Below are 22,906 nucleotides of genomic sequence, written 5' to 3'. Positions count from 1 at the left end.
TTAACGTTAAACGAATACATACTTTCTGACTGGCGGTAGAAGAAAAATAATTTGATTCTATTTGTATTTCTTTTGGATAAATTGTGTTTAGTCTCAATTGATGGCTGAGGAAACAATTATTACAGTGCTGACATTTTTATTATGTATTATAATGTGTAATTAGAAGCTTCATTTTTTTAATTTGCCAAAGTCATTTTGTATTAACTTAGTTCGGAGATTTTCACCCCTTGCCCTCTTTCCTTCAGCGGAAATTCTTATCAGCAATTGTACTGTTGTACTGCACCCCAAAATTCCTTTCGGCTAAGCGTTCCACCATGTGTGGGGGGGGCGAAAGTGTTTGATAGTTTTACCATGTGGTTTTCACGAAAAGAGGACCCTGTTTTGCTGGACAAGGCTAGCAGGGTGATGTTCTACAGCATACTTATGGTGGATGAAAATATACGTTGGGACAGAAGATCTGCATTATCGACTGGGACCCTGGAGCGAGGCTAGTTTTCCCCTTGTTTCCGCCTGTAGTTGTGATGACACATTGGTGTGGCCTTGGAAATTTGAACGATGAAATGGATGGAATGGCGAGAAACGGCTCCTTTTGGTAGTCGGGAAACCCTTTCCCGTGAAGATCCAGAGTGTGGGTTGCCTTTTTTTTGGCTTCCTGCTAGTCACCATCTACGCCAAGTTTTCAAAAAACGCGCCAGCTACTAAAACGGCTGCGCAGTGTTTTTCGAGACTTGGGGAGACGGGGACAGTGACGGAGACGACAGAAGAGAGACGGAAAAAAGAAATTTCACGAGAACTTATAAGATGACAACTTGGACGAGCAGCTCTGAGGTGAGTCTCATCTTAGACGTAGCAACGTAAATTAACCAACACCGAAGACAGCCTGCAACACCTATATTTCTAAAATCCTAAAATTTACGCTGTCATGATGGCCTGTGGAGGGAAGACCTGTGTCCTGCTGTTGGGAAGCAGTAATAGGAGAGAAGCCTGGCCTCCGAACCAATAGCTTGGTTGAGTCTCGTCAATCTAATCCCTTTTGTTTTCTAATTTCAGATACTATCCCAAGTTTTTCTCTGAGAAATAAGGTTCGCTAACAAAACTCAAATATATGAAGGATCCCTAATATTTTAAAGAAGGGTATGTCATCCTTTTCTGTTGTTTTCACATTAGTTCTTTAATTGATCCAGCCACCACGTTTAATTGTAATGTTTAGTGAGGTCATGACTCTCTTTTTATGTTTTGTAATCATAATATATTCCTACCTTAAATAAACGTAAGTTGATTTTATTCTCCTGTTTGTATTTATTGTAATTATCTTTTACACTGGACCTTAAACATAGAACGGGTTAACAATATTTTCACAACGCAAGTATTGATTAGTTTACATATTTTGTTTTTATGTTTCACTATGACTGCCCACAATACTTAGTATGTTATTGTTAAAATATTGATTGATATGTTCAGTTAAGTGACTTATACACACAGTTACCTACCGCATAACACAGAATGAACTTTTTCTCTTGTTGTTTCACAAGTTTGGTGTTCATTCGTAATTATTAAGTATGAATTTATGTTGTTTATATAACATAATTAAACTCGAAGAAGTATGGTTCTGTCAGCCGAGACTTCATCTTGAGTACTTAACCAGCGGCGAGTCAGGTTGTTCGGTTGATTAGGCGGATTCATTAGATTAGAGGTTTGATTTTGTACTTTGAATGTTTATTTTGCACTTTGTTGATAGCCTGTTTGTACTTTGATAGATTATTTTCAAAGCGCGTTTGATTAAATACAAAAAATTAGCTTAAATTCTGCTAAATGTTTAGTTTGTTTAAAAATTAAGTAGACTGTTAAGAAACAGCTGTACTTTATACATTTACTTTTGTTGTGATCCTTTTAAATTGAAGGTAATCCAAGCGAAATTTTCTTTGACAATCATTTAGGGCTACTCAGAGGTGAGATGGCACTAGAAAATACTCAGCTTAAGCGTATAACTAAATATGTTAGGAGAAGTCGTGCTGTACTGCATATATATACATGAAATATGAGCAAAGTGTATTTAGTTCTGAAGACACATATGGTAAGTATCAGATGTAAATCACTGTGTATCTGCAGAGTCTGTCTAGTATGGTATAGATTACTCCTGAGCATACATTTGCCATAATCTGAATAAGCTCGGCTGAAGACGCGATGATCTATAATCCTTATCAGAGAATTAACAGAGTTGTGCATTGCATGGGAGGGCGTCAGATACCGAATTAAAGACTGTTATTTATTTTGAATAAAACAGATAACTATTTATTTAACAACAAAAGTAATATAATAATTACATTCGAATAGGCACTGAAGGAAAGATAACTATTTCTATAAAGATACTGTAGAAACAAAAACTAGCGACAGTTGAGTAAATGTGGATTTCAAATTAAATAACTTCGAAGGTTATACTTAACCTTCGAGATCTAGTCCTATTCAGAATGAAAGGTAAACTATGTAATTAAATACTAATACTAATTAGGTACTATTACTATGGTACTAATTATATTGTACTATGGTATAGAAAAAAAAATTAAGAAAAGTTTGTGATGTATTGCCACTTATTTATTTTCAGGCATACCACTGAAATAGTGGTTGCAGGCCTAAATTGAAATCACTCAAATACGTGTGGCTTTTAAAGTTAGAGATAGTTATATACTTGAAAAGAAATGGCAAAAGTATGATACTGGATGCCTTTCAGCTATTTTGAGAGAGATTGTCAGAACCGAAAAAAAAAGTGAACTATTAAAATAATGGTTTCATTATTTCGTACACGTTTCATTTGCTGCAATAGAAGCAGAATTTATTTTCACTTCATAAACATATAAGAATTCTAATCATGGTTAGTCTATTAATCTTTAGATTGATAAAATTACGTGTTTCTTTATGCATTCAAAAGTATTGTTGAATAGAGTTTATTCTTTCATGAACTGAAAACCCCTTCGTGCAATTTCCTTTAACAAATATATAGGGCGATAAAAGTACTTCAGATTTGTTTTTATACTGTAAGATTCTCACTAGTGTATTTCTCAGTTACTGTAGAAAGTGACGAATCTTAAGAACTAGTTAGCAAATAATCGCTTAAGTTCGTGTAACAAGAAACAACAAGATGGAAGCGTAACTAACCTGTTCCGGTTTGACTAGAAACTTTTACTATGCCGATGTTCCGGTTTGATTAGAAACAAACTTTCCTCTGCCTCAGAATGGCAACAGTGAGAACTTGACTTTCGATTTGTTATGACGCAGCTAGAACGCTACTCATGAGATGTAACATTAGATTCGATTCTAGATTCTAGATTAGATTAATTTTAGTATTTTAATAAATCCTTTTAAAACTAGATTGAGTATTTGATCATAGAATTATAGCTGAACCACCGCTTGCAGAAATTTAGATGTGGCATTTAGATACATCATTAGATTCATAGTTAGATGCGTAGGCAGCGACATTCGTGATTCGAATAGTGTACATTAGTGCGTACATAAACATAACCTTTTATTATTCCAATAAGATTTAACAAAACTCCGTCTTGGAGTGTACAATCAAAGCTGACACTTGGGCTTGAACTTAAGAGACTAAGAAATAAACTAAAACTAAGATTAACTAAAGAGATATAGCCGAAGCTATCAAGATTTTAATCGAGTTGGCCCCTTAACTCTATTTGACTACAAAGCTTATCAAGGGCCTGAGTACTTCCGAGCGTAATAACAGCTTGAGAGAGAGTAGCCAAAAGGCAGACGCGCGCTAATCAGAAACTCTGATTCTCTCTAAGTCAGCAAGTAGACTTTGCGGTTTAAATATCGCTCCTCTTCATTAAGTATTCAGAGTGATTCCAAAACTACGTTCTGGCCGGAAGTAGTAAGTTGAAGTTAAAAATTTGACAGGAAAGGAACTTTAACCTAAAATTTAACTGTTAATAAAATTAACATAATCCTTACAATACAGCCAAATAGACTTCTGTCAGCAATTTTTGAAGACCTAAGATTAAAAGCTACACACGTAAACTTATGTGTAATTTCTAAGAAAAGGAGCAATAAATTAAATACTTGAAACCTATATATACGCTACTACTATTCTCAATTACTTTTGTCTCTAATTAACTGTAAATTGAGAGTATAAAAATAAAAGTATAAATAATAGTCATTCCACCATTTCATTTTTAAAACTAAAGAAAGAGTAATGCTAAAATTTTAAGATTGAAATTATAAATGGTTTTGAGTTTTTTTTTTTTTTTTTTTTTGTATATGTAATAAAATCAAAAATCTCTTAAATCATATAAATAGCTTGAGATTACAGAAAATATTAGAGCTAATTCCTTTCCGTTATCATCAGCATTAAGGAAAACAACAACTTTTTATTCAGAAAGTAAAACAATGTAAAAGCAGAACTTTAATATGTCAAATAAAATTTTAATTAATATTTTTCTATTTTCCTCAGCGTTCTTATGAGTAGAAACACCGATGTCGTGGCAAATGTTTAGTAGAAAAAAATATGAACATAGGAATAACGTTTTCACAGCTAAAAAGCTAAATTATTGTAAAAGTTTGCGTCTACATTTTACTAAGTTAAACCGGTTTCAATGATACTCAAAAGACTGTGGTTAATTGCAAAAGTTACGTCATAGTAATATTTATCAGAGTATGAATGTTCATGAAGAATCTTAAGATGGATATTTTAAGAGAATCTCCCTATGAAATGCTCTCATTTCCTTCTGAAAAATGTTTCCTGTTTCATTTTTATATAATCTCAAAGTTGTTCTTTAGGGTAAAATTAAACCAGAACTAAACCAAAATGCAATTATATAAATTAAGAATGCTTAAAATCGTTAATTTAAATTAAAGGAAAGTAAGTTTTGAATATAATAAAAGTAATAATTATATCGCGGAAAGGGGCAATATTCACCAAATTGTGGCAGGATAAAATACGGTATTGTCCAAACGTTTCACGGCCTAGAAATAATGCTAATAAATTAGAAAAATATTTATGACTCATAATTTTTGTATTTGCATTTCTAGGAAAGAAAAAAATTTCTATTAACTACGTAACAAGTCAAATTCTAGTAATGCACTCAACACATTTGCTTGAGATTAAGATCACAATGCATATATAGTTTTAGTTATAATAATAAATGTTTTAATGCAGTAATAATACCTAATTTTAAAATATAATAATGATGCACATGCGTAGATTTCCTTCACTAAATACAAAGGTTTGGTACTTAACTAAATACAAAGTTTTGATAACAGGATGCATGTTGAAGATATTATACCATACCTCAGTTGTGGTAATCCGTTTATCCCATCTCATGATCAGCTATGCGATGATGTCATTGCCAATAAGTGAAGAGAAAACACATCAGTAACTTTCCCTCCGAGAAATTCATTTGCAATTTTTGCTCTGAGAACATATCAAACAGTATTCAGTATGGATTACTTCATTTGGCAGTTATCGAAAAATGAACGGTCGTAATCAGATTTTTCCTAAAAAAAGATAGAATGCATATTAAAAGACCCCTTTCAGAAAAATCATAAATTAAATTCCGTTATTAACGAAGCACAGAAGTGGCTGTGGCAATTGAAGATTGTGCAACAAGGGAAAAAACTTTACAGTGCGGAAATCGGTAAGAAATTTCCCATATTCTTTTTGTAACAGCTAATCGGTTAGTTACTTCTGTGACAAATACTTGTTTAGTTAGAATTCCATGAACTGCAGCTAGGAATGAAACACTAAACATTCGCGTTTATACACAATATTAAGCATTTAAAATTTAAAAAATTTTATGTGAGGACAACCGACATCTCGTTAAAATGAAAACAGCCAAGTTATTTAAGTTTAGAAAAAAGAATCATTCTACATTGAAATTTTGTGTCGGTATCGAAAGGCAACGTAACGTTACTTTTTGTTAACTTAGTAGTTAATTATCTCATCCCCGTGCTCACTTTTAAGACGTAAATGGTAGTAGCACATTCAGGTAGACACCAGAAGATCCAAGGTGTGAATCCCGAGGAAGGCACAGTTGATATTTCAAGATTTTTGTTAAAAAAAAAAAAAAAAAAAAAAAAAAAAAAAAAAAAACTTAACGAGTGTTTGTAATAACATCTGGAATATAACTGTCGTGAAGGAAATCCATCAACTGGGTCTTATGCTTTTGCCCAAATATCTTTTAAAAGAGGATATTGTAAAAAATTAATGTAATCCCTGTCCGGTTTCGGGATGTAAGTGATTAATGTATCAAACTAGCAGTTGGACGATCCGTGGCTCGAATTCCAGCAACTTCGCAGTCAAATTTTTATGTTTTCTAGCATCACGAAATTTAACAGTCTGTTTAACACGAAGTTCTGAATTGGATATAAATACAGTATTATTTTGCAGAGTATTCTTACCATAAATTCTAATAGAAAATAGCAAAAGTGTTATGTTTTCTGACGTCAGGAAACTTTAAGAGTCTGTACAACTCAAAGTTCGAAGTTCTGAATTAGAAATCGAAATAGGATTATTTTTAACATAAATTCTAGGGAAAAGTAGCAGACTTATTAAACTAAAGAATAGAATCTAATAATTAAAATGGAATCTTAAAAATCTGAAAATTTCGAATAAAATCTATTGCGAATTCTCAGATAATCTAAAATTCAAGACAATTAGTACTGTGATGCAAGGATTAGTTTAGAATGGCGTTTTGCAAAACTTTTGATTACTTTAAAAGCCTTTCTTACAAATGTATTACATCTACTTGGAAAGGAACTAGTGCATTTCTCATCTCGGGTAAGGAGATGACAGTAGATCATTAAAAAAATACAACTTTACATTTTCTTACAATATAAAGCAGCAAAGGAATATTTTTCTTTAAAAGGAGAAAGAAAAGGAAACTTACATAATATAAATGATGTAAATAAAGAAAGAAATAAGAAAAGATGCTTTATCACGTCGAACAAAGAGAGAAGAATAGCGAAAGTGAGATATAAAAAGGTGAACATTTTACAGTTCATATATCTTAGAGTTATCAAGCGTGTCTTCTATCGCCTTAACGAAAGGGTAAACTCCCTCGGGATAAAAGTAGTAAAGTTTTGAAAGAAATGGAATTATTTGTGTTTAAGAATTAATGGCACATTTTTACCAAATAATGTAGGTCTTATCTTTATTGCATTGATTTTATACAAACGGGGTGAACCCAAAGAAAATATCAGTAACATAAGACATAACTCCTGAGCAAATTTATGGCCCATTTTGTATTTTATATTGCAAGTTTCGCCATAACAAGATTATAAATAGAATTTAAATAAATTGCATAATTAAAACATATCTAATGAAACGATAATAAAAGAGATAAAATATGCATGAATAATTTTCTTCAGGCTTTAATATCTAGAGTACGCAATAAAATAATCATTTTAAGCTCACGAATTTAGGAAATATATTTATTGGTGTCTTGGTATCATTGGTATACGCTAAAATGAGGTGCATTTGCAGTTTTTATGCTCTGAATTTCGGTACCAGCTTTCTAATTGCATTAACTCCAGTTTTGCCTTAAAGCAATAAATGTCTGTTTAATACTCATAATCTGGTACATAAACGAATCATTTCCGCTCTGTCTGGAACACAAATTCATAATTTTTCCGTGTCGTTTATTTTTCTCTTCCTTTCTGCTTACGTGTTACTTACTTATATTATGCTCTAAAGAGTACTACATTTCCTCTTTGAAAAAAAAATAGGCCTATAACCACCTGTCTAGATACAAACGCGTCACTAAAATCAAAATTAATCGTAAAATTGAATCATCATTAAGGACACGGTCGTAAAGCACGATATATAAGGTACCTAAACAGATTTTGACCTACTTCCGAACTACATCATTAAATACGCTGTATTCTTCTTCTCTTGTATTCCTTTTCAACTGTACTGGGCAGTTTTATATTTACATATATTTGTAAACTCAGTAAAAAGAAACATAATGAAATAAAAACAAAATGAATGGTTTTTATAGATTCTGCATTTTTAGAGTTGCAGAATTAAATTTTCAAATTTTAAAGGCCTGCTGTAATTTTATAGATAAAATGCAATCCTGATTCGATTCAGGCGGACGGGCTGGCGCATAGTCGGTTTTCATGGTTTTTCTCATGCGCAAAGAGAATACGACCCAGTTTCCTACAAAAGGCCCTCCACACAGGCATTCCTCTTCTTATGCAGATAGCCCCCGTGTGCTTTGTCACATTCAAATAACTCAACCAATTTATTAAACAGATATTATATTTGCTTTGAGCTGTAAATCAGAAGCAAAACACAGCTAAATTGAAAAAAAGAATTTGTTATTTTATTAAAATCGTACAACGACATCTCAGTTATCAGCTGGTTATTTGATTTCTTCTTTAATAAATAATGCAAGACATTTTGTCTCAAATAATGCTTTTTTTTTAATTCAGTAATCAGGCAGAATCTATAATATAGTTTGTGTTTCAGGGTCATAAAATATTTTTAAGACTTTTCATTAACCTGTCACCTTCACTAAAAATTCCGCTCATTTGCATATTCATTTGTATTATCTATCATCTTATTAAAAACTCCAAATGTCTTCATATTCATGTTCTCGTTATCAAGACAGCAAGAAAATTACTTAAAGCTCCTGTAAGGGTCAAATAGCGTCAAACCGTTATTAAAATTAAACCAATCTTCGTTTATTCGCTTTCATAGCAAATGTGATGTGTTTCATGTTAGTTTTATGACATCGTTAGTTTTACGACATTATGTGTTACTTTTAAGACAAAGAAAATTAGGTGTTTATTAAATCCTTAATGCTGAGTAACTAAGCATTTTACTCTAACTGTGTAGCGTTTAAGTTATTTTAGTATCCGGTAGAAGAAAAGAAATTAAACGAATTTTATAGGTCCAGTGTTAAATCACGGTATTGTTTTTAAAAGTCAAAGTTCGTTTAATTAACACAGTTAGTTATAAAGTCTAAAGAGAATCATAAATATTTTTTTACGATTCTGATTATTTTACATCATTATTTATATCCATATCTCTCTTTATGATAGATATTATTTTAAATGATTTGAAATAATATTTAGTGAAGCATTTTGGAGATTTGGTTTAAGGTTTTACAAAGGAAAAAATCTGATGTGTACACTACATGACTTCTTGTACAAAACATTAAATTACACGCAATTTTCCTGCATTTCATTTAAACATATTGAATCAATAGTTAAGGAATTTTGAATAAAATCTACTTCGTAGTCCACCAACGGCCGAGCGGTAAAAGCCGCTGAACACTGGTAATTCGGTCCGGGGTTCGAATCTCGGCGAACGGGCTGGCTGCATGGGCGTTATTAAATCAACTGAAGAATTTGCACAAGTTCTATTCAAATAGTATAATAAATCTAAAACGATGTATAAAAGAAATTAAATAAATAAAAAATAAACAGTTTTTCACAGACTATTCAGCCCCGCTTACCTGATGCGCATGCGCTACTAATTAATTTCTTCCTAACTTCGCGGCAATGCAAAAATACATAAAAATTCAAAAAAATTTCATTTAAAATTGAAAAATATAGAAAAACATAAAACACCAACTACAGTTAAAACAATTTTAAAGATAATTTTTACAATTAAAATTATAGTTTCTAAGCAAAAACAATCTAATAACTGAAATGATAATTCCAGAATGAATTAAACATAATTTCATTCGCAGTAATAAAAGAAAACGTTATTTGGTTGTTGCGAAGTTTAGTTTCTCCAGATTGGCAACAAATTCACTATTCTGCTACGTTTCAAATGTAAACAAACATGGCTGCTATCCTAAACAAAAATTAGGCTCAACCGCACTTAAAAATCTTTTGACCTGTTGATAATTATTGCATGCAATAATTGTGAAATTAATAATAATGAAAACCTAAAGGCATAAAAATCTTAACCGGAAGATAAGAACAATATAATTCGATAATTTTTAAAGCAAAAAATACACAGTTTACAAATATATAAAAATAAAGAAACTGAGCTCACTGAGCCGAGTAAGAGTGGATATATATATATATATATATATATACATCTATTTATGTACTTTTGGTGCGGCCTATTGCAACCATAATGGGAGGTGCACATTTACATATTATAGCAGTCCTATATACAAAATTTAAACGTTCTGAGGCTACTTGTTTTGTGTTATGCGAGATACGTTCGTACGTATGTACAGACGCCACGAAAAAAATCTCTTCAGAATTCATTCTAAATCAGTTTTTTCATTTTTTGGGGGAAAAAAGCGTCATTTATTCCGTCCTTACGTACAGATGTCTCACAAAAACATCGTTCATTTGCATTATATAGAGATCAAAATGGATATTTTCGTTGAAATATGATAACCGAAATTTTTCGTGATTACAATACTTCCTTGTTGTACAAGGAAGTAAAAAGTGATTTTTATTTACAAAACAACACATGTAATATCCTTCACCCATGCATTTCATGGCCAAAGAATTTTTGTTTAGACGCTTATATGTCATTACACATTTAAAAACTTTGTAACAAAGACAATTAACAAATTATTAAAAATCATGCAGGCATAATATAGGATCTAAGCTGTGTGAAACTCACTCAAAGTCCCTTAGACCTTATAAAACTGCCAAGCAATATATTGCTCTCATTCAAAATGCACGACAAAAATCTTATTTTTTTTTATTTAAGCTTGAATTAAGCAAAGGTAAAAAATCCTGTGTTTGAGAAAACCGCGACTGTACCATATTTTTTTGGTGGTACAAATACTATCCTGTTATGCTACTAATCCAATGAAGCATCCTGCAGGCGCTCCGTGCAAACCTTTCAAAATATTTTCATGCAGTTATTATTTAGAAGAATTTGTATACCAATATAAAGACATTTTCATAACAGCTATTACTCACATATATCTTATCCTTGTTCTAAAAGGTATTTTACAATATTGTGATTTTGTGAGGAAATTTTCAATTATTTACTATATATTTTCGAAACTCGGGTTCGTTTATAGTTCATCTATCGGTTTTGCTAATGGGCCTTAAAAGAGGTAGTATTCTGGAGATCTCTTTCGCCGCAAACACCGTTGGTGCGAAAACCATATCTGATGATCTGCTATTTTAATTATAACCGCGTGCTGTTTTTCGATTTTTGCGAGTGTGCTTTTCTACTGCGATTAAGTTTTCTTGGCTTCTTTTTCCATGGTTTTTAGTGTTTGGTACATGACTAAATTTGGATACGAATACGGCGGCCGTTGTGTACTCTCCCTTGTTGAATTCTGCTCGTGATTATGTTCCGTGCAAACCTCGTGGGCCGATGCCTCATAACCCGAAGAAGCTAGTGATATGTGTTCAGAAAATGATTCTTCTCAATCAATTATTTTTGTTATATCCTACTACTTTCACAGAATTCTTAGATTGTGATTTTTATAATCGAGAGGTTCTGAAAGCGTTTTCGTGGGTGGGTTTTTCTAACTTCGATGTGTAGGATTGTGCACATGTAGAAAATTCGATACTCCTAAATTCGATACTCCTGTACAAAATTCGATACTCCTAAAAATTCGGTACTCCTAGATTTACTCTTAAAATTGATGCGTTAAAATTTATTATGTCTCCTAATCATCTTTCATTTCTTACAAGCCTGGATAAGTCTCCTTAAGGTCTTGCTATACATCAAAATAAGAATTTTCGCTGCCCTAAGAATTCCTCCAGTTCACTGATCTACATAATGAATGTATCAAGTTTCTCGAAAATAAGTATGAGTCCTTCTGGTTGAATAGAGGCAGAAAGAAACCAGATGTGAACCTAATAATGAAAATAAGCGTAAAAATGATGAATTAATCTCTGATGATACTAATGTTTTTTTAAATCAAGTAAAACTTCTAAAAGCGCGAAGTCAACTATAGGCGAACTTACACCTGGTAAATAAATTCGCTGGTTTAAAAGTTGATGATGTATCTAATAATGATTCTCCTAGGTTCACTAATTCTGCTGCTGTTAATATGGACAGTGCTAATTCTAATGTTTCTCTTACTGCTCTATCTCTTAATATTACTAATGGTGACTCTGATTCCTTTAGCTCAGCAAATGCTGAAAATGCTAATTCTACTGCCAAAGTAACACAAAAAAAAAAAAAAAAAAATTCCGCCCATTATGGGGGAAGTCTAGAGAGGGTATAACATTTTTGGCTTAAAATTTTTAAATGGTGAATTGCCTATTTGTAAATTTTACGGCCGCTTGAGCGGTGAATTCTTGAAAGTTCTACACTTGGATGAGAACAGTCACCGGACACTTAGCCAGTATTTCCTGGATAACGGCATAAAACACTGTGTTATTAATCCCAGACATATAAATCCATGAACGTTCCATTGAAAGGCTTTCCCTCAAATTCTAACATTAATATTATTTCCGAAGCACTTACTGAGAAAAGTTTGAGAGCGCACCAAGTTCTGCAAATTACAAAATATAAGACAAAAGCCCCAATGCCTCTTTTCCACGCGCAGATATTGTCTACTGAAAACTTTGAAATGATCTAAGGCATGACAAATTTTATGTTTTTTCTGACCCAGTTAGAGAAATATATTGTAAAAACCCAGATCCCCCAGAGTCATATTTCCCTGAAATGGATTCTTTCTTATGAGAATTGCCACGTGACTCCCCGGTGCGTTAAACGGGTTCCGGAAAACTAGCAACTGTGATCACCAGGGCCACCTGAAGGCTCCCAAGTATGTAAATTTCTTTAGACAGCATGTAGCATCCTATTGAGGTTACCAGAAATTTCCTTCAGTTAGAAAAGTTAACATCTCTTCCTAACTGAAGCGAGAACTAAGCTCTGCTCATGCATTTAAACATGAAAATGTCACTCTTGAGGTACGTTATGAATTCGCTGAAATAGAGACACCAGAAACTCACATTAATAGCAATCTCTCAAAATCCCGTAAAACCTCCATTGTTAGTGAAAAATCCAAACTTATTCAATTGTCTGAATTTCGTAGATTCTTTGGCCCAAATCTCACCCAAATTATTCGTATTTACAAAAGTAAACTAGATGAAATCATAAACACAACAATTTAGGGTGAAACTGGCTCAGAACGTTCGCAGCCTGGATTCAACTATCAGCAGTTTTGATGCAAGGCCAAAGACCGAGACGATTATTTAAAGTAGCAAACCTAGTAACATGAACCCTTCAATAGGTCAACACGCTCTAAATTAATAATCTCAAAACCTCCCCTTAAATCCACGCAAAGTTATTTTCATTTTGGCGAAAAATGGAAAACAAAACAAGACAGGACAGATTTAAAACATAAAATAATTATTGAAATTAAAGAAAGCTCATATCTTTCCCCGCCAGAATTTAAGTAATCGCAACGAAGTTCTTTAACGACCTTGATAAGATCTTACATTTTAACCAACCAAGAACAAACTTTTTACATGTAAGGAAACTTACAATTTAAACTTAATATAAACTGGTTATCTACATGGCAATTTCTTCATATTATATATTTTATTATAAACAGCAGTTGCTTTCCTTCCAGTCACATGGTCAGGAAAAAGATTTTAGGAAAAAATTTAGGGTATTTTATATCATTTTGTTTTTCATTTTATCATGTAGCACTCTTTTATTCATTTTTCAGTTTATCTAGAATTGAATTTTCTTTGTCCTCTGCTGTCCAATAAAATGTATTGAAGACTACGAGCTTGTTTTTTTTTTTTTTTTTTTTTACAAGAGTTTCAACCCTACCATAGAATCTAAATCATGCAAGTTAGAAAATTAGGCACACTAGACCTGAAAACAAGTTAAATACAAAACTACACCTAATATGTTAATCAACATGCATCATTAAACTTTTGTGTTGGTTGAAAAGCCTAACTTTTAATTTTTTCCATACCGCTAGAGAAATTTGGGAATCATGTAATTCCTAGGAAACTACTCAACCTTAAACTTGCTGGAATAGCCGGTCTTAATTCCTCTCTTATAAAACAAAAGATTATCTATGGTCTCATAATTCGCTGGTTCTATTTCTGAGAGTTATTATGTTGTGATAGTCGAAATGATCAGGTTCGCTTAAATTAGCATGAGCATTTTTAAATTCCGGATCTGTTTGTAGCTCAAAGATAATAATCTCATGAGAATCAAGAATTTTCGCAGTTAACATAGTACATTTGCGTTTGTTTCCCTCTTCGTCTAACTACATTCTCGATGCAGCGTTTGCCCCAAAGTTCGTATTTTCTTGGAGTATGCTAAATAATTAAATTATACTCTTGTAGTTTAAGACCTATCTAATAAATTAACTTCCCTCGGCAGCATGATCTGAGTAAACTATAATCGGTGTTTTCTTAAAATACACTCTAAGTTTTTGAACCCCGAGAAGAACTGCTAATGCTTAACTTTCTGAAGCCGTATAATTCTTCTGAATTATATTAAGACTAACTGAAATAAGCTACCGACTGTTTCTTTTGCTTCAGCACGGCGCCAACCACATAATCTGAAGCATTTACGGCAGTTTCTAAGTCGCCTTCAGGAAATTTCAAAACTGGCGCTTGAATTAAGACTATTTTAAATATTTCGAATGCTATGTTTGCTTTGGCAGACCAGCTAAATCCGTAATTTTTTTCTTTTAAATTTTAACAGCATTTCGGCTATCTGTGGAAAGTATTTGGTAAAAGTTCTATAATAAGAAGACAAACCCCAAATTGAGGACAACGTTTTTGCTGTATCTGGTGGTGGGTCATTTTTTATTGCAGTTATTTTGGAATCCTCTGTCTCAGTTCATTTCTATGATACCTTAGAGCCTAAGTAACGAACTTCTGTCGCCATAAATTTATATTTTGATGCATTTTTTGCTGCTTCATTTAGAAGCTAATTTCGTAAAAATCCTTAATATGTTCACCTATAGTATCACTAATTACATTTACATTACCCAGGTAAGTAAATGTACTCTTTCCGAGGACCGATCTTAGTACCAAATGGCATTCTCAAAGAGGCATAAACACCTGACTTTGTAATAAATGCGCTGCGTGTCACATCGTCTGGTTTCATACACAAGCATTATCATGTAATTCGTTGATTTAATCAACCTAATTATTTCTTTGATTATAGGCAGTAGATAAACGGGATATTTAGCAACGTTATTTAACTTTCGGTATTACTCTGAAAAACGTTTGACTTATTGGCAGGAGATTATTCTTTTTTCTGCAAATTTCCTTTCTTATTTAAACGAATTCTTACTTACTTCATTATGTCATTTTAATTTTATTCCTAAATTAATAAAACTGTGGTGTATTAAGGTTTTCCTTTATGATTTCATTATACCTACTGGTTATTAGTGTTTCCATTATAATTTAGGTATAGGTAGAGCGAAAGTTATATCACGAGGCAAAAGAGGCAAAACATCCAGGGTGATGATGTGGTAAGTTAACAAAATTTGCGAAACTTTTGCAGCCCGTGACTTTTCCTAAAACATTTCATGAAACATTTCTGGGGGAGGAAATATATTAATATTTCGTGGAAGACCAATGTTACTAGTAACAATGAAGTAGCAAAAATTACGGATACCACTTAAATAAACATATATAATGCATTTAAAACTGAAATTTATATTTGTAAACCAATAAAATTTCAAAATAGCGACTTTAATTTTACGGTTTTGTTACATAATAAATTGCATACTTATTGATTATTATACTATTTTTGTAAGGAGAATATTTTTAAGAAAGGACCATTCAACAGAGAAATTGAATTTCGATACTCACAGGAACTAAAAGGCGTCCATTCACATGGAGACGAAGTTTATGTTATCTTAGGGAAAAACAACTGTTACTTACATTCCAGGAGTTCAGCAAATTCAGAGTAATTCAAATATTTGGTTGAATTTCGGAATAAAATTATTCTCTATGGTTTCCTTCCAACCTTTCTAATGAAATACAGTCTAAAATTATTTTAATATAATATAATTTAATAACTATGACAGGAATTCAAAAAAAGGAATAGGAAAAAGCAGAAACTCGAAGAGTGTGAAACGTGTGACATGTGTGAAAATATTTAATAATTAGAAAACCTAAGAATACATTTAATATTACTTTAGCATATTCTTGTGCTTTCAGTATTACTTTTAAAACCACCAATTTCAAACTTCTTCAATTTTTTGTGCACTATTTTTCCAGTTATGTAATTTTAAACTTATTTTATATTGATATTAGTCCCAAAATTGTATAAATTATTTAAATACACACGAAAGAAATGCTGCCTTCATCTCAATATCTTAAAAAAAATATAGTGCAATGACACTTCGCCGGAACTCAGTTGGACATTTTTCCTTGATAGCAGAGCCAACATGAACTATCCTGTACACCTTAACGAAACACCTTTCTCGAGATACTCTATGTGGATAATACCACGGCTGTCCCACTAGATACAAGTGTTGTGCAGAGAATTTGTCTGATCGCGTTATAAAAACTAGGTGAATGATTTTCTGATTTATGGAAATCTTAATTTTATTTGATTCTGAATTATTTATTTTAATGCTTTAATTTTGGGGAAAAACAGATGCTTCTGGGAATATTATTTAGTTTAAAGGATATTATTTATTTTTCTTTTATTTGCAATTTTTGTACAGGCTTTGATTCATTGTGAAAAGAAGCAGGGAAAGGAAGGCAATTTAGCTAAGTCATGATTTCGCGCGCTTTGTCCTTTAGAATGTTCTAGAAGAAATTTCATTGTGCAGTTGACCTTAGGACAGGAAGTACGTGACAGAAGGGTCAGAAGTTGCCACTTAACCTCGATGTAAGTCATTCAGGTTTTGGCGATTGAAAGGTCCGGTTGTTGGTTAGGTAAAGGAGGGGCGCGCACGCGCATTCGCCCTTATTTCCGCATTCGGGGTTGAAACGCAAATTTTGCCCAAATTAAGGGGCCGATAATTGAAGCCATAGTGGAGGCCCGCGTTTGTGAAGGAGAGGAAGAAAATTCGAGTTTGAATCACTGACTTGCTTGCTGAACTTACTTTTGGACGTTACTCTTGAAACTTGCTTGAAAGCAATAGAAAAGTTGTAATTTACGAAGAGAGATGTTTCCCGGCGGGGAGCGGCAAATATGCTCTCCGGCCGCGTTTTGACTAAGAGGCGAGAGACTTTACTCACTTACTCTTCTTACTCTTGGAATCACTTACTGGGTGGACTTGATTACTTTTGGGCTAAGATTGTAACTTCGAGCTTGCTCTTGGGATGAGCGAGAGAAGGCGAGCTGTAATTGCCTAGAGAGACGTTTCCGGCCGGGAGCTGCAAACATGTTCCCCTGCCGCGTTCTGGTTTAAAGGCGAAATTGAACCCGGGCGAGTGACTTGAGACTTTCAAGACCAGGCGGACACTATCCGGCCGTCGCCTTGCTGTCGAAAAGAAAAGGTATTATTAAAGGTAGGGGTGCGCCGCTGGTATTGACCAAATGTAGGTCGTTTGCTGTTAAGTAGTCCTCTAGCGCTTGTCCCTTGGGAGTGATATCTTGGTATCCCCAGTTTACATGATGCGCATTAAGATCACCCCCATAGACTTGTGGCGTTGAATGGCATTTAGATCGGACGTACGTTGCGTTTGCTACGAAATTGTCGATGGAGTCTGTTGGGGAGGAGTACGCAGATATAAGAATCAGTTGTGCATTTTTGAGCACAATTAAAACAGCAACAAAGTCTCTGTCCTGTTTAATTAGCAGCGGATTCCAGGCTGGGTTACAACATATTAAACCCGCTCTTGGTGCTTGATCTTGGTTCCTTGCTTTTGACTGGAAGACCTGCCATGCTATAGGGAAACCTGCAATGCGTCCTTCCTGGCAGTACGGCTCCTGGATCATCAGGAAGTCTACAGAATGCTCCGTTGCATGTTGTATCGCCTGTGCTGTAGCAACTTCTGCTCTTTGCAGGTTTATTTGTGTGCAGCGGATTATCTGTGCTGTCGTAGGGTTATTTGATTCTGTGGGTATCGGTTGATTATTACTTGTTGCTATTAGTTGGCTGTTAGTACGCTGTGCTGCGTTGTTGCCGTTCAATATATCGTGCGTATGTCGGGCATGAGGCTGTGTATGCTGCATGCGCGGTATTGATTTTACCACGTGTTCTGAAATTAAAATCGGCACAGTTGATGCAGGTTGGTCTGCTGGCTCTGCATTCCTTAACGCTGTGACTTCCTGAGCAGAAGGCGCAATGTTGCTGGAATTTACATTCACTTTGTAGGTGTCCGAATGCCTGACATCTATAGCACCGCCGCGTATTAAAATATTCTCTGTAGACTCTCCATCCGAAGCTGATCTTTTTCAGTTGCGTAAGCTTGTCGTATGCCGCAGGTTCGCATTGGATAATCCACTTTGTTCCATTTCGTCCTTCTTTTAGTCTGTACAGAACCTTTGCTGTGGACTTTGTAAGAGCAAATTCTGAAGCTAGAGTCCTTTCGACCTCCTCCCTCTGTACTTCTGGCGGTACAGCGTGAATTGCAACTCTAGGATGCCTTTTTTCCGGGAGTTTCGTCTGTACAAGTTTTTGACCTTCTTCACTGCCCAATGTATTGGCTAGTTTAGAGAGGTCTTCTTTTGTGGGGCAATCTACTGCCAGTCCTCCTTTTTGGATTTTCCTTATTGCATTAACTCTAACTCCTAAGGTAGCAAGGGGGAATTTTTCATTCAAGGTGGCTTTTAGATCTTTGCCTGTTCCTTTGGCGTCTTGGGCCGGATAGATCAGCAGAGTATGGGTTCTGGGTTTTCTAGACTGGCTGGGCTTCGGAATCAGCTTTGCTGCCTCCGCAAAAGATCTTGGGATGGGAACCTGGGGAATTACAGCTGTTTCTACGTCAGTGAAAGGGCTTGGTGCTGCTGAATCACTTGGTCCTGCGTTAGGTTGGAAGTGCGCTAAGCCGCAACAGACGAGGGTAGATGTGTTTGTGCCTGCCTCGTGTGTTGGCGGTTTTGGACTGAAATCTGGCCCTTCGAGTGCCAACCCTTTTAGCACTTCCAGTGAATCCTTGAGCTTGTTCCTTAAGACTTGGGAAAGAACGTGTTTGCCTCCTCGATAAGTGTCGGCAATTAGACTGATGTCCCTTGCTAGAGCTGCAATTCGCTCTTCGCGTGTAAGCTCAGACGTCAATAAGGCCTCCGTATCCAAGTTATCTTGTGAGGTAGTTCCTGCTTTATCTGATAAAGTTGTCGGACGTGTCATGTCAGAGTGGAACACAGCACTGAGCAATTATGCGCTGAACACTAAAAGACTAGCACTTAGCACTTCGAGATGACACTTGCGTCACACTTGGTGAACTTATAACACTTGACACACTTTAACACACTTTTAGCACTATTGCACGATTGTGCCTCTCTGGGTATCTTGGCAGACAGACTTCTCTGTTCTTCATCTGATAATAATTAGTTGAAATCTAATAATTGTTATCCACGGTAAATGTATTTCTAACTTTGACACACACACTTGCACTATATAAACACTGCACTGCACTGAATTCTGCTATTTATTTCTAACTTTGACACACACACTTGCACTATGTAAACACTGCACTGAATTCTGCTATTTATTTCTATCTTTGACACACACACTTGCACTATATAAACACTGCACTGCACTGAATTCTGCTATTTAATTCTAACTTTGACACACACACTTGCACTATGTAAACACTGCACTGCACTGAATTCTGCTATTTATTTCTAATTTTGACACACACACTTGCACTATGTAAAAACTGCACTGCACTGAATTCTGTTATTTAATTCTAACTTTGACACACACACTTGCACTATGTAAACACTGCACTGCACTGAATTCTGCTACTTATTTCTAACTTTGACACACATACTTGCACTATGTAAACACTGCACTGCACTGAATTCTGTTATTTATTCTAACTTTGTCACACACACTTGCACTATGTAAATACTGCACTGCACTGAATTCTGGTATTTAATTCTAACTTTGACACACACACTTGCACTATGTAAACACTGCACTGCACTGAATTCTTCTACTTATTTCTAACTTTGACACACACACTTGCACTATGTAAGCACTACACTGCACTGAATTCTGCTAAGTCCAATAAATAGAGGAAAAAAAATGTATCTCCGGATCTAATTATCGGAATGACACCAAATTTGGAAACTTCTGTCCGCGAAGGTGAAGTATGAGTAATGGCGTTGGTCCCAGATTGGTGCGTCGAGTTGTTCTTTAATTACTACGTTGAATAAAATAACCCACTTGATAAAAATTCGCCGTTGTGAATGACCTTCGCGAACTTCCTAAACGATTACGTACTGCAAAGGTTGGCCAGATGTCACCCTGGCAACAGGAACGGCTCTATCGCAAGTACAGGACTGGAAAGTTAGCGACGAACTAAGCTGCTCGGATCACCGTTACATAAACTTCACAATCAACTGTGACACCAACACCTGTATTTTAAAGCGCTTTAAGTTACCAAAAGCCAAAATCCGTCCTCTGACAGCAGCCTTCTCTACTTTATTAACAGCAGAACAGGAGACACTAGAAGCCTACAACGGCAAAGACGAGATGGAAGAATTTACAGAACATCTTCTGGATAATATTAAGACCATCTGCTCAAATTTGCTTCCAACGCGAGCTGCCAAGAAACGGCACAGCATTTCATGGTGGAGTAAAGAACTCAGGCAACAGCGTCAGAAATGTCGTGCTCTAAGGCGCAGAATAAGAACAGCAACCGACGAAGACACAAAAATGCACTACCTTTCAATTTTCCGTAAGGAAAGGGCATCATACAAAAAGAACATCCTCGCAGCAAAGATAACAAGTTGGAGAACTTTTTGCACGCAGAATAACAATCCATACACGTCCTCCATAAATTGTCGACTAATAAAATCTACCAGCCATCACAGATCTTCGCCCACCCCTCTCTTACAACAGACATCGCAGGAGCCACAGCTGCCACCTACTTAGACGCACTGTTCCCGAATGACGATCCAACACAGGACACAACAGAGCAAAGGGAGATACGTGCAGACTCAACACCTCCAGCAACTCCAGCCGACGAGCCCTTCAGTGACTCAGAAATCAGACAGATCTACCGCCATCTCCCTCTCAAAAAGACACCGGGACCCGATGGCATCGATTATAACATCCTTAGAATAGCCTACAAGGCAAGACCATCCTTCTTTACTAAATTCTTCAATCAGCTCTTGCACCATCGAATTTTCCCTCGCGTCTTTAAAGAGGGACAAGTCGTCCTCTTCTTAAAAAAGAATAAAGATGCAGAAAATCCGCGCTCCTTCAGGCCAATATGCCTTCTATCCTCCCTAGGGAAGATATATGAGAAGTTAATAGTCAATAGACTCAGATTTCACCTTCAACGCAGCCGCTATCTCAGTAATAGACAATTCGGCTTTAGAGTTGAACAATCCACCACTCATGCTCTGCACGCTATCTTGGAGGAAATACAAAGGAATAGATCAGGCAACCTGCACACCGCCTTCATCTCGCTGGACCTCCAGAGTGCCTTTGATACACTCTGGTGGCCAGCAATCAAGCAGGCACTCAGGAAAGCGCAATGCCCCATCAATCTCTACAGCGTCCTCTGCCACTACCTGCAGGACAGAAGTCTACTAATAACTCATAACAACGGAGTTACTACTAAACACCAAGAAAGGGGCTGTCCGCAAGGCTCGTGTGCGGGACCGATTCTTTGGACGATTACTTTCAACGCCATCCTGGAGGCCACATGGCCAAGACATACGTCCATCGTCGCCTACGCTGACGATGCCGCACTGTTAGTACAAGGAAGAACCCGCGACGAGCTTGAGAAGAATGGCACCGAGTCTTGTGCACTCTTTGCAGAACTCTGCGGCAAACTTAAACTTCAACTATCTGCTGAAAAGTCCTGTGCCCTGATCATACCGAAGCAAAGAGCCAACCTGAGACGCAAACAATGCATCAAGTTAATGCAGAGGAACATTAAAATCAATAACACCTTAAAGTACCTTGGCCTTCTGTGGGACAACAAATTAACATGGATCCCTCACCTCCAAAGTATTAAACAGCGAACTTCCAAAATAGCAAGAAAAGCCCGCCTATTTCAGGGGCGAATCTGGGGTCAAAATCCCTACATACAGAAAATTCTTTATCTCACAGTCTCAGAGAAAATAGCCCTTTACGCTTCAGCAATATGGGCCAATCCGATGAGTGGTAGAAAAGTCAAACAGCTGGGAATTATACAACGACCTTACGCCTTACTCTTGTGTAAGGCCTACAGAACAACGGCCACTAGTGCAGCAGTGGTATTATCTGGTCTAATGCCACTGCACATACGCGCAGAAACTGAAGCTGCTTACGCTACTGTTATCCATTTAAAGAAGGAAGCTACCTTCTGCGGAAACACTTATAGTCCAGTTCAGTATGAGCATCCAAAGAATACCCTGGAGACGCACCCTGCGCACAAGGGAAGAAATATAAGGATTCACGTCAGCAGAAGTGGCGAGCAAATTACAATACAGGATCCACGGTACCCAATGCAGTACTATACAGATGGATCCAAGCTCGACGAGGGTACAGGTAGTGCCTTCGTCCTGTACCACGGAGGATGCTAGGAAATCGAGTGGAAGGGGCATCTTCAACCAATAAACAGTACATTCCATGCTGAAGTCATAGCCATCACCACTGCGATTCAGCATGCAATTGACAGCGGGATCACCGATGCAATGCTGTTTACAGATAGCATGTCAACGCTATTCGCCCTAGTCAACCATAACCACACCTCCCCATTGGTAGCGGACCTCCAGAATATTCTACAATCACATCCTCAACTAATTGTAAATTTAATATGGACTAAGGCACACGTTAACAACGAGGGTAACGAGACAGCTGACCAACTGGCAAAGGAGGCAGCAAGCAACATAGCTGCA

The 22,906-nt window shown here is 35.7% G+C and overlaps 1 long non-coding RNA gene across 1 annotated transcript in view; it reads right to left on the bottom strand.

The window, feature by feature from the left end:
* The window catches only part of LOC146997616 (uncharacterized), a 209,371-nt gene that overhangs the window by 32,682 nt on the left and 153,783 nt on the right, over positions 1-22,906 (bottom strand). The window contains exon 2 of the long non-coding RNA XR_015040502.1: positions 5,300-5,505. This is a non-coding gene — a long non-coding RNA (uncharacterized LOC146997616). The remainder of the gene's footprint in view (positions 1-5,299; positions 5,506-22,906) is intronic.

The sequence above is a fragment of the Stegodyphus dumicola genome, chromosome 4 (genome assembly GCF_044657685.1).
Source record: "Stegodyphus dumicola isolate Sdum_Otavi_A_Nest chromosome 4, ASM4465768v1".
NCBI classification, from domain to species: domain Eukaryota; kingdom Metazoa; phylum Arthropoda; class Arachnida; order Araneae; family Eresidae; genus Stegodyphus; species Stegodyphus dumicola.
Note: the sequence above shows the minus strand (reverse complement) of the source record. Positions and strands in the feature narration are given on the sequence as shown.